Genomic DNA, 13360 nt, shown 5'->3' on the forward strand with positions numbered 1-13360 from the left:
TCTTCTTTGATTTTTTCGAAGAGTTTAATAAGGATTGGTATTAATTCTTTGCATGTTTGGTAGAATTCACTCATGAAACCATCTGGTTCTGGACTTTTCTTTGCTGGGAGATTTTTGATTACTGATAAATCTCTTTATCTGTTAATTGTCTGTTTAAGCTTTCTATTTCTTCTTGATACAGTTTTGGTAGATTAATTTTTCTAGAAATTTGTTCATTTCTTCTAAATTATCCAATTTATAGGTGCACAATTGTTGATAATATTCATTTATGTCCCTTTTTAAATTCTGAGGCATACATTATAATATCTTCTCTCTCATTTTTTATTTTATTTATTTCAGTCTTCTCTTTCATTCTACTTAGTTTAGCTGAGACTTTGTCAATTTTGTTTATTTTTTCAAAAAGACAGCTTTTAGTTTTATTGATTTTTTATGTTCTTTTTCTAGTCTATATTTGATTGATTTCTTCTCTAAGTTCATCATTTTACTCCTTCTGTTAAGTTTAGGTGAACTCATGTCAGTTAAGCAAATGGTTTAATTTTTTTAAGCTTCAGTTTCTTCTTCCATAAAATGGCAGGATTGGATGAGATGAGCTTGAAATCACTTACTGATTTAATGAACTTTATATGATATGAATCTTCTGTGCAAATAAGAATACAAAGAATGAAAACAACTTACAAAAATAAATTTCTTCAGATATCATTGAATTGGGATATTACTTACATCACTACTCCTCATGCCTCCTGCTTTCCCCTCATTCCCTAATCAGTGTGCTTAACTTGTTACTCATTTTTTCATACCAGTATTATTAGCTTTGTACAGAAACATATTTGTGGTTTCCATGGGAGCATTTCACTTTTGTCAAATTCTTTCTGTTCTGAATGTTAGGATGTCTGAGTCAGAATACCAGTGCCTATTGGAGAGACAGAACCAGAATATGATCACTGAGTCCAACATTATAGGATTCTCAAACCTGGGACATCTGCAAATCTATCTCTTCTTTATTTTCCTCCTGGACTACCTGACCATTCTGATGGCCAATGCAACCATCATGACTGTCATTCATCTGAATTGGGCTTTGCACACCTCTATGTACTTCTTTCTCTTTGGCATCTCCTGCTTTGAAATGTGCTATACTTTTGTCATTGTACCAAAATGCTGACCAAGGGCTTTCCACAGTCTGATTATTTGTTTCTCTGGGTGTGTTTCCCAGCTCTATTTCTCTGTGGGATTGGCTTGAACCAACTGTTTCCTAATTGCTGTGATGAGCTATGATTGCTATGTTGCCATCTGCAACCCTTTCAACTATACACTCATTGTCAGCTGAGCCACCTGCATGCAGTTGGTTTTAGCCTCAGGCTTCTGTGGTTTCCTGATCTCTGTGGTTGCCAACGTCCTGGTGTTTAGTGTACCCTTCTCTGCCTCCAACTGAATCAACCACTTTTTCTGTGGCATTTCCCCTGTCATAAAACTGGGCTGCACAGACACCAACCAGAAGGAGATGGTTATCTTCTTCCTCATTCTGGTATTGCTGGTTCCCTTAGTGTTGATCTTCATCTCCTATGTCTTCATTGTTTCCACCATCCTCAAGATCTCCTCAGCGGAGGGACAGCATAAGGCCTTTGCCACCTGTGTCTCCCACCTCACTGTGGTTATTTTCCACTATGGCTTTGCTTCCTTTATGTACTTGAGGCCCACATCCTTTTTCTCCTCCTATAAGGACCAACATGTGGCAGTGATCTATACAGTGATCACCCCACTATTCAGCCCCCTTGTCTGCACACTGAGGAATAAAGAAATGAAGACAGCTCTGAGAAAGGTTCTCAGTAGATATTTATTTCCCAAAACTATATGAGTGAGTCAATATGTCAGGAAGGTTATATTCAAGAAAGTATCCTAGATAAAACTTAAATTCTATAAACAAATTGATTTTTTAATCAAAGAATAGAAGTAAAGCCTTCAAGTCACCTTAATCTTTTTTTTATTGGAAAGTCCTTCTGACTGGAGTGGCCAAGATAGTGGATTAGGGAGACTCTGAGCTCAACTCCTTCCACAGACACACCAAAATTACAACTATTTACAGACCAGCTATTGAAGAGAAAGACTGGAAGGCTAGCAGAAAAGACCTTCTACAACTAAAGATATAAAGAAGGACCCACAACAAGAAGGATAGGAGGGGCAGAGATGGGGTATAGTAACAATCCATAACCCTCAGTGGGCAATCCACAAACAGAGGATAATTGCAATTCTTATGGAGAATCTCTGCACCTGGAAGATGACACCCAAGAAGGTTTGGCTTTGAAAACCAGAAGGGTTTACTTTTGGGAGAGCCAGAGGGCTGTACAAAGCAGAGATTTCACTCTTAAAGAGAACACACAAAATCCCACACACTCCAGGACCCAGGGAGGAGGCAGTAATTTGAAATGACCCTGGGTCAGACCCACCTGCTGATCTTGGAGAGTCTCCTGGAGAGGCAGGAAGCAGCTAGTGCTCACCCTGGGGACATAGTAACTGGCAGAAGCCATTTATGGGAGCTCATTCTACCATGAGAACACTCATGCTGGCAAGTGCCGTTTTAGAATCCTCCCTCTAGCTTATCAGAACCAGGACTTGGTCACCCACAAGACTGTACTGTGAAGTCACAGACCAATCAGCTAGCCAGGAAGGGACACAGGCCCATGCACCAGCATGCTGGGTCCTAAGGGACCCTGTCCTGACCACCAGAGGGCTCAGGACCCAGTCTCACCTACCAGTGAGTCTGACATCAACTTAAGGATGCCCAGGGCCCTCAGACAGAGACCCTGGAACACAGATCCTCCCACCAGTGGGCCATCACTAGCCCCAGGACCAGCCTCACCCACCTGTAAGGGGCATCAGCTCTGGTTCCCAGGCCCTGCAGCCAGAGACATCATGCTTACGATTATATCAAAAAGAATAAAATATGCAGGAATAAATCTAACTAAGGAGGTAAAAGACCTGTACTCAGCAACCTATAAGACAATGTTGAAAGAAATTGAAGATCACACAAATAGATAGAAAGTTATACCATACTCATGAATTAGAAGAATTAATATTGTTAAAATGGCCATACTTCCCCACACAATCTACAGATTAATGCAATCCCTATCAATGGCATTTCTCACAGAACCAATGGCATTTTTCACAGAACTAGAACAAATAATTGTAAAAATTTTATGGAAACACAAAAGACCCTGAATAGCCAAAACAATCTTGAGGAAGGAGAACAAAGCAGAATGTATCACACTCCCTGATTTCAAACTATACTACAAAGCTACAGTAGTCAAAACATTATGGCATTGGAACAGAAACAGACTCATAGATCAATGGAACATAATAGAGGTCCCAGAAATGAACACATATTTATATGGGCAATTAATCTATGACAAATGAGGTAAGAATATATAGTGGGAAAAAGACAGCCTCTTCAATAAATAGTGTTAGAAACACTGGACTGCTACATGCAAAAGAATCAAATGGCTACTTTCTCACACTGTACACAAAAATAAACTCAAAATGGGACAAAGTCTTAGATGTATGATCTGAAATCATGAAACTTCTAGAAGAAATTTTAGGCATTACTCTCTTTGGCATTGGTCTATTAATATTTTTTGGACATGTCTCATCAAGCAAAGGGCAACAAAAGTGATTATAAACAAATGGAACTACATCAAACTAAAAAGTTTTGCACAGAAAAAAAACAAAAACAAACAAACAACTTATCAACAAAATGAAAAGAGCATCTACAAAATGGGAGAAGATATGTGGAAATGATGTATCCAACAAGGGGTTAGTATCTAAAATAAAAAAAAAGAACTAATGCAACTCAACATCAAAAAATAAAGCAACCCATTAAAAAGTGAACAGAGGATCTGAATAGACATTTTTCCAAAGAAGACAAACAGATGGCTAACAGGTGCATGACAAGATGTTCAACATCACTAATCTACAGGGAAATGCAAATTAAAGCCAAAATAACATACCACCTCATGCCTGTCAGCATTGCTACTATTTAAAAAAAAAAAGAAAAGAAAAGAAAAGAAAGAAAGAAAGAAAGAAAGAAAGAAAGAAAGAAAGAAAGAAAGAAAGAAAGAAAGAAAGAAAGAAAGAAAGAAAGAAAAGAAATAACAAGTGTTGGTGAGGGTGTGAAGAAGAAAAGAAGCCTAATACACTACTGGTGGGAATGTAAATTGGCACAACCCCTATGGAAAACAGTATGGAGATTCCTCAAAAAATTAAAAATAAAACTATCATATGATCCATCAATTCCACTCCTGGGTATTTAACTGAAGAAAGTAAAAACACTACTTTGAAGGGATATATGCACCCCTATGTTCATTGCAGCTTTGTTTACAATATCTGGGATATGGAAGCAACCTAAATGTCCATTGATAGATGAATGGGTAAAGAAGACTTAATATATATGTGTATATATACAACTGAATATTACTCAGCCATAAAAAAGAATGATATCTTGCTATTTGCAACCACGTGGGTGGACCTACAGGGTGTTACAGTAAGTGAAATAAGTCAGCTAGAGAAAGACAAATATGGTCTGATTTCACTTATATGTAGAATATAAAAAAAAAAAAATGAACAAACATAACCAAATAGAAACAGTCATATATAGAGAGAACAAACTGGTAGTTACTAGAAGGGATGAGGCGAGGGGTTGGGCAAAATAGGTGAATGGGATTTAGAGGTACAAACTTCCAATTATAAAATAAATAAGTCATGAGGATGTAATGAACAGCAGAGGGAATATAATCAATAGTATAATAATTTTGTATGGTGACAGTTGGTTACTAGACCTAATGTGGTGATCAATTCATAAAGTATACAAATGTTGAATCACTGTGTTGTATACCTGAAACTAATATAATATTGTATATAAACTATGCTTTAATAAAAAAGAATATATTATTAGGGACATAGAAATTTCATAAGAATATAAAGATAAGTAAGAATTAATAAATGAAATGCACTTGTTAAATCACCTGATAAAGTCAATAATATAAAAATAAATTATATTTCTGAGTTTCAGCAGAAAAGAAAATCTCTATGTCTAAGAATACGAAGTATGGAAATACAAAAGAACAAGAAAAGCCAAGTAATCTTAAAGAAACACAAACCTAGATGAATTATAGTTCCCAATATAAAATATATAAGAAATTCATATGAAAAAGAGAGTACAGTATTGGTGCAAGTATACATACCTTGAACAATGCAACAAAAAAGATAATTCAGAAATAAACCAATACATATATATTCATTTGGTCATGAAAAAAGTGACACTGAAGTTCAAGTGCATCCTCTCACATCTGGTATAAAAAATGATCTTTATAAAAAATAGTACAAGGACAAATAGATATCCACAAGAAAAAATAATTAATCTTTATCTCATACCATACACAAAAATCAATTCTACATGGATATTAGAACTAAAAGTTTAAGGGTAAGCAATAAACTTTTTAGAATAGTTTAAAAAATTATGATCTTGTGGAAGCAAAAATTATTTAACCAGAATACTAAAGCATTACTCAGAAAGCATAAGATTGATAAATTACACTTCATTAAAATTAAGAATACTTGTTTATCAAATGACACCTTAAGAGAGTGAAATGCAATTTTCAGAGCCAGAATATTTGAAATGCACATGACGAATTAAATACGGATTTATAGAATGTTCGTAATTTTCTGTTAATCAATAAGGAAAAGAGGTATTCCCCCTTTTTTAGTGTGCAAAATATTGAACACAACTCTCAAAAAGGAGAAAATCCAACTGGATGATAAACTTGTGAAAAGGTGTTCAATTTCATTAGTATCATGAAAATGCAAGTGTGATTACCCACACATACCAGGATGTCTCAAATGAAAATGAGTTGCAATACAATTTCAGTCTGAGGTTTATCTTCCTAACTGACCAAGAGGAAAAATCTAGAGGATGTGGAGGGAGAATAACTGAGGAAAGGAGAGCATATTTCACTCTCACCCAATGTTGCAAATGTGGAGCAACCGGAAGTCGCATACAGTACTGGCCGGAGTATAAACTGGTCCAACCACTTTGAAAACCTGTTTGGCAGAGTCTAGCATATGGAATATATGCATATTCTCATTTGATATTTGCTGTGTAACAAAACACTTCAAAGCACAGTAGGTAAGAGTCTTGCTTGTCTTTCTGCGACTGGCTTATTTCACTTAGGAAAAGGGAAATTGTTGTTTATGGAGTTTCAGATTTGCAAGATGAAAAAGTTCTGGAGATCTGTTTATAATATTATGAATATACTCAACACTACTGAACTGTACACTTAAGTGGTGAAATGTAAATTTTATATAAAGTGTTTTGTTTTATTTTGTTTTGTTTAACCACAATAAAATATATATATATATATTTTTGACATCCTTATTGTAGTAAATTGATTTACAATGTTGTCTTAGTTGCTGCTGTATAACAAAGTGAATCAGCTATAAATGTACATATATCCGCATATCTCCTCCCTGGTGTGTCTGCCTCCCACCATCCCTATGCCACCCAGCTAGGTGGACACAAAGGACGAAGCTGATCTTCCTGCTCTATGCGTCTGCTTCCCACTAGCTATCTATTTTACATTTGGTAGTGTATATATGTCCATGCCACTCTCTCACTTCATCGCAGCTTACACTTCCCATTCCCCGTGTCCTCAAGTGCATTCTCTATGTCTGCATCTTTATTTCTGTCCTGCCCCTAGGTTCTTCAGAACCATTTTTTTTTTTAATTCCATATATATGTGTTAGCATACGATATTTGTTTTTCTCTTTCTGATTAATTAACTCTGTATGACACTCTCTAGGTCCATCCACCTCATTACAAATAACTCAATTTCATTTCTTTATATGGCTGAGTAATATTCCATTGTATACATGTGTCACACTTTCTTTATCCATTCATCTGTCGATGGACACTTAGGTTGCTTCCATGTCCTGGTTATTATAAATAGAGCTGCAATGAACATTGTGGTACATGACTCTTTTTGAATTATGGTTTTCTCAGGGTATATGCCCAGTAGTGGGATTGCTGGGTTATATGGTAGTTCTATTTTTAACTTTTTAAGGAACCTCCATACTGTTCGCCATAGTGGTTGTACCAATTTACATTGCCACCAGCAGTGCAAGAGGGTTTCCTTTTCTCTGCACCCTCTCCAGCATTTATTTTTTGTAGATTTTTTGATGATGGCCATTATGACTGGTGTGAGGTGATACCTCATTGTAGCTTTGATTTGCATTTCTCTAATGATTAGTGATGTTGAACATCCTTTCATGTGTTTGTTGGCAATCTGTATATCTTCTTTGGAGAAATGTCTATTTAGGTCTTCTGCCCATTTTTGGATTGGGTTGTTTGTTTTTTTGTTATTGAGCTGCATGAGCTGCTTGTAAATTTTGGAGATTAATCCTTTGTCAGTTGCTTCATTTGCAAATATTTTCTCCCATTCTGAGGGTTGTCCTTTGGTCTTGTTTATGGTTTCCTTTGCTGTGCAAAAGCTTTTAAGTTTCATTAGGTCCCATTGGTTTATTTTCGTTTTTATTTCCATTTCTCTAGGAGGTAGGTCAAAAGGGATCTTGCTGTGATGTATGTCATAGAGTGTTCTGCCTATGTTTTCCTCTAAGAGTTTTATAGTGCCTGGCCTTATATTTAGGTCTTTAACCCATTTTGAGTATATTTTTGTGTATGGTGTCAGGAAGTGTTCTAATTACATTCTTTTACATGTAGCTATCCAGTTTTCCCAGCATCATTTATTGCACAGGCTGTCTTTTCTCCATTTTATATTCTTGCCTCGTTTATCAAAGATAATGTGAACATATGTGTGTGGGTTTATCTCTGGGCTTTCTATTCTGTTCCAGTGATCTATATTTCTGCTTTTGTGCCAGTACAATACTGCCTTGATTACTGTCACTTTGTAGTATAGTCTGAAGTCAGGGAGTCTGATTCCACCACCTCTGTATTTCTTTCTAAAGATTGCTTTGGCAATTCGGGGTCTTTGTGTTTCCATACAAATTGTGAAATTCTTTGTTCTAGTTCTGTGAAAAATGCCATTTGTAGTTTGATAGGGATTGCATTGAATCAATAGATTACTTTGGGTAGTATAGTCATTTTCACAATGTTTATTCTTCCAATCCAAGAACATGCTATATCTCTCCACCTGTTTGTATCATCTTTAATTTCTTTCATCAGTGTCTTATAGTTTTCTGCATACAGCTCTTTTGTCTCCATAGGTAAGTTTATTCCTAGGTTTTTTATTCTTTTTGTTGCAGTGGTAAATGGGAGAGTTTCCTTAATTTCTCTTTCAGATTTCTCATCATTAGTGTATAAGAATGCAGAGATTTTTGTGCATTAATTTTGTACCCTGCTACTTTACCAAATTCATTGATTAGCTCTAGTAATTTTCTGGTAGCATATTTAGGATTCTGTATGTATAGTATCATGTCATCTTCTGCATACAGTGACAGCTTTACTTCTTCTTTTCTCATTTGGATTCCCTTTATTTCTTTTTCTTCTCTGATTGCTGTGGCTAAAACTTCCAAAACTATGCTGAATAATAATGATGAGAGTGGACACCCTTGTCTGTTCCTGATGTTAGAGGAAATGGTTTCAGTTTTTCATGATTGAGAACAATGTTGGCTGTGGGTTTGTCATATATGGCCTTTATTATGTTGAGGTAAGTTCCCTCTATGCCTACTTTCTGGAGGGTTTTTATCATAAATGGGTGTTGAATTTTGTTGAAAGATATTTCTGCATCTGTTGAGATGATCATATGGTATTTCCCCTTCAATTTGTTAATATGTTTTATTACATTGATTGATTTGCATATATTGAAGAATCCTTGCATTCCTGAGATAAACCCCATTTGAGCATGGTGTATGGTCCTTTGAATGTGCTGTTGGATTCTGTTTCCTAGTAGTTTGTTGAGGATCTTTGTATCTATTTTCATCAGTGGTATTGGCCTGTAGGTGTCTTATTTGGTAACATCTTTGTCTGGTTTTGGTATCAGGGTGACAGTGGCCTCGTAGAATGAGTTTGGGAGGGTTCCTTCCTTTGCTATTTTTCGGAATATTTTGAGAATGATAGGTGTTAGCTCTTCTCTAAATGTTTGATAGAATTTGCCTTTGAAGTCATCTGTCCTGGGCTTTTGCTTTTTGGAAGATTTTTAATCACAGTCTCAGTTTCAGTGTTTGTGATTGGTCTGTTTATATTTTCTATTTCTTCCTGCTTCAGTCTCGGAAGGTTGTGCATTTCTAAGAATTTGTCCATTTCTTCCAGGTTCTCCATTTTATTGTCATATAGTTGCTTGTAATAATCTCTCATGATCCTTTGTATTTCTACAGTGTCACTTGTTGCTTCTCCTTTTTCATTTCTAATTCTATTGATCTGAGTATTCTCCCTTCTTTTCTTGATGAGTCTGGCTAATGGTTTATCAATTTTATCTTCTAAAAGAACCAGCTTTTAGTTTTATTGATCTTTACTATTGTTTCCTTGATTTCTTTTTCATTTATTTCTGATCTGATCTTTATGATTTCGTTCCTTCTGCTAACTTTAGGGGGTTTTTGTTCTTCTTTCTCTAATTGCTTTAGGTGTCAGGTTAGGTTGTTTATTTGAGATGTTTCTTGTTTCTTGAGGAAGGATTTTCTTGCTATAAACTTCTCTCTTAGAACTGCTCTTGCTGCATCCCATAGGTTTTGTGTTGTCATGTTTTCATTGTCATTTGTGTCTAGGTATTTTTTGATTTCCTCTTTGATTTCTTCAATGATCTCTTGGTTATTTAGTAGTGTATTGTTTAGCCTCCATGTGTTTGTGTTCTTAACAGATTTTTTCCTGTAATGGATATCTAGTCTCATAGCATTGTGGTCGGAAGAGATACTTTATATGATTTCAGTTATCTTAAATTCACCAAGGCTTGATTTGTGACCCAGTATATGATGTATCCTGGAGAATGTTCCATGAGCTCTTGTGAAGAAAGTGTATTGTGTTGTTTTTGCATGAAATGTCCTGTAAATATCAATTAAGTCCATCTTATTTAATGTGTCATTTAAAGCTTGTGTTTCCTTATTCATTTTCACTTTGGATCATCTGTCCATTGGTGAAAGTGGGGTGTTAAAGTCCCCTACTATTATTGTGTTACTGTTGATTTCCCCTTTTTATGGCTGTTAGCATTTGCCTTATGTATTGAGGTGCTCCTATGCTGGGTGCACAAATATTTACAATTGTTATATCTTCTTCTTGGATTGATCCCTTGATCATTATGTAGTGTTCTTCTTTGTCTCTTGTAGTAGTCTTTATTTTAAAATCTATTTTGTCTGATATGAGAATTGCTACTCCAGCTTTCTTTTGATTTCCATTTGCATGGAATATCTTTTTCTATCTCCTCACTTTCAGTCTGTATGTGTCCCAACGTCTGAAGTTGGTCTCTTGTAGACAGCATATATATGGGTCTTGTGTCTGTGTCCATTCAGCCAGTCTATGTCTTTTGGTTGGAGCATTTAATCCATTTACGTTTAAGGTAATTTTCAATATGTATGTTCCTATTCCCATTTTCTTAATTGTTTTGGGTTTGTTATTGTAGGTGTTTTCCTTCTCTTGTGTTTCCTGCCTAGAAAATTTCCATTAGCATTTGTTGTAAAGCTGGTTTGGTGGTGCTGAATTTTCTAATCTTTTGCTTCTCTGTAATGGTTTTAATTTCTCCAACAAATCTGACTGAGATCCTTTCTGTGTTGAGTAATCTTGGTTGTAGTTTTTTCTCTTTCATCACTTTAAATATGTCCTGCCACTCCCTTCTGGCTTGCAGAGTTTCTGCTGAAAGAGCAGCTGTTACCTTATGAGGATTCCCTTGTATGTTATTTGTTGCTTTTCCCTTGCTGCTTTTAATATTTTTTCTTTGTATTTAATTTTTGATTGTTTGATTAATACGTGTCTTGCTGTTTTTCTACTTGGATTTACCCTGTATGGGACTGTCTGCACCTCCTGGACTTGATTGACTATTTCCTTTTACATATTAGGGAAGTTTTCAACTATAATCTCCTCATATATTTTCTGTCCCTTTCGTTTTCTCTTCTTTTTCTGGGACCCCTATATTTCGAATGCTGGTGAGTTTAATGTTGTCCCAGAGGTATCTGAGACTTTGTTCAATTCTTTTCATTCTTTTTTTCTTTATTCTACTCTGAGATAGTTATTTTCACTATTTTACCATCCAAGTCACTTATCCGTTCTTCTGCTTCAGTTATTCTGCTATTGTTTCCTTCTTGAGAATTTTTAATTTCATTTATTGTGTTCTTCATCATTGTTTGTTTGCTCTTTAGTTTTTCTTGGTACTTGTTAAACGTTTCTTCTATCTTCTCCATTCTATATCCAAGATTTTGGATCACCTTTACTATCATTATTCTGAATTCTTTTTCAGGTAGGCTGCCTATTTCCTTGTCATTTGTTTGTTCTGGTAGGTTTTTACCTTGCTCGTTCATCTGCTGTGTATTTCTCTGTCTTCCCATTTTGCTTAACTTACTACATTTGGGGTCTCCTTTTTGCAGGTTGCAGGTTCGTAGTTCCCATTGATTTTGGCATCTGCCCCCAGTGGGTAAGGTTATTTCAGTTGGTTGTGATGGCTTCCTGGTCGAGGGGGCTGGTGCCTGTGTTCTGGTGGATGAGGCTGCATCTTGTCTCTCTGGTGGGCAGGATCATGTCCGGTGGTGTGTTTGAGGTGAGTGCAAACTTAGTATGATTTTAGGCACCCTATTTGCTAATGGGTGGGGATGTGTTTCTGTCTTGCTAGTTGTGTGGTATGGGGTGTCCAGCACTGTAGCTTGCTGGTCATTGAGTGGAACTGGGTCTTTGCATTGAGATGGAGATCTCTTGGAGAGCCTTTGCAATTTGGTATTACATGGACCTGGGAGGTCTGTGGTGGTCCAATGTCCTGAGCTCGGATCTTCCAACCAGGAGGCTCAGGCCTGACACCTGGGCAGAACTCCAAGACCCCATCAGCTACATGGCTCAGAAGAAAAGGGAGAAAAATAATGAAAATAAATACAATAAAATTATTAAAATAAAAATTAATAATATTATTAAAAATTAAAAATTAATCAAAAAGATTTAAAAAGAAAGACAGAAATAAGCTAGCAACCTAACCAATAAACAATTCCACCAATGATAGCAAGTGCTAAAAATTATACTAAAAAAAAAAAAAGGAAATAAACGGACAGACAGAACCCTAAGACAAATGGTAAAAGTAAATCTATGCAGACAAAATCACACAAATTATCATACACATACACACTCAGCAAAAGAGAAAAAAGAAAAAATAATATATATATATATAAATTAAAGAAAGAGAGCAACCAAATCAATAAACAAATATACCAATGATAATAAGCTCTAAACACTAAACTAAGATAAACATAAAACCAGAAACAAATTAGAGGCAGAAAGCAAACCCCAAGGCTACAGTTGCTCCCAAAGTCCACCACATCAATTTTGGTATGATTCATTGTCTATTCAGGTATTCCACAGATACAGGGTACATCAAGTTGATTGTGGAGATTTAATCCACTGCTCCTGGGGCTGCTGGAAGATATTTCCCTTTCTCTTCTTTGTTCTCACAGCTCCTGGCATTCAGCTTTGAATTTGGCCCCGCGTCTGCATGTAAGTCACCTGAGGGCATCTGTTCCCCACCCAGACAGGATGCGTTTAAAGTATCAGCTTATTAGGGGGCTCTGGCTCACTCAGGCTGGGGTGAGGGAGGGGTATGGAATGCAGGGTGAGCCTGCGGCAGCAGAGGCCGGCCTGACACTGCAACAGCCTGAGGCACAATGCAACACCCTGAGGCACACTGTGTGTTCTCCCCGGGAAGTTGTCCCTGGATCACAGGACCGTAGCAGTGGCAGGCTGCACAGGCTCCAGGGAGAGGAGGTGTGGATAGAGACCTGTGCTTGCACACAGGATTCTTGGTGGCTGCAGCAGCAGCCTTAGTGTTTCATGCCAATCTCTGGTGTCCACACTGATAGCCGCAGCTTGTGTCCATCTCTGGAACTCATTTAGGCAGTGCTCTGAATCCCCTCTCCTCGTGCACCCTGAAACAATGGTCCCTTGCCTCTTAGGTCGTTCCAGACTTTTTTCCGGACTCCCACCCCGCTAGCTGTGGCACACTATCCACCTTCAGACTGTGTTCATGCAGGCAACCCCAATCCTCTCCCTGGCATCTGACCTCTAAAGCCCGAACCTCAGCTCCCAATACCCACCCAACCTGTGGGTGAGCAGACAAGCCTCTCAGGCTGGTGAGTGCTGGTAGGCACCAATCTCTCCATTTTGCCCTCTACATGGCTGTTG

At 37.0% G+C, this 13360-nt stretch overlaps 1 pseudogene across 1 annotated transcript; it reads left to right on the forward strand.

The window, feature by feature from the left end:
- The first annotated feature begins 838 nt into the window (after nucleotides 1-838).
- On the forward strand, nucleotides 839-12339 carry LOC309642881 (olfactory receptor 10T2-like; annotated as a pseudogene). Its single transcript has one exon. The product of its transcript is annotated as an olfactory receptor 10T2-like (transcript).
- The last annotated feature ends 1021 nt before the right edge of the window (nucleotides 12340-13360 follow it).

The sequence above is a fragment of the Balaenoptera physalus genome (genome assembly GCF_965194825.1).
Source record: "Balaenoptera physalus genome assembly, chromosome: 1".
In the NCBI taxonomy this organism is placed as follows: domain Eukaryota; kingdom Metazoa; phylum Chordata; class Mammalia; order Artiodactyla; family Balaenopteridae; genus Balaenoptera; species Balaenoptera physalus.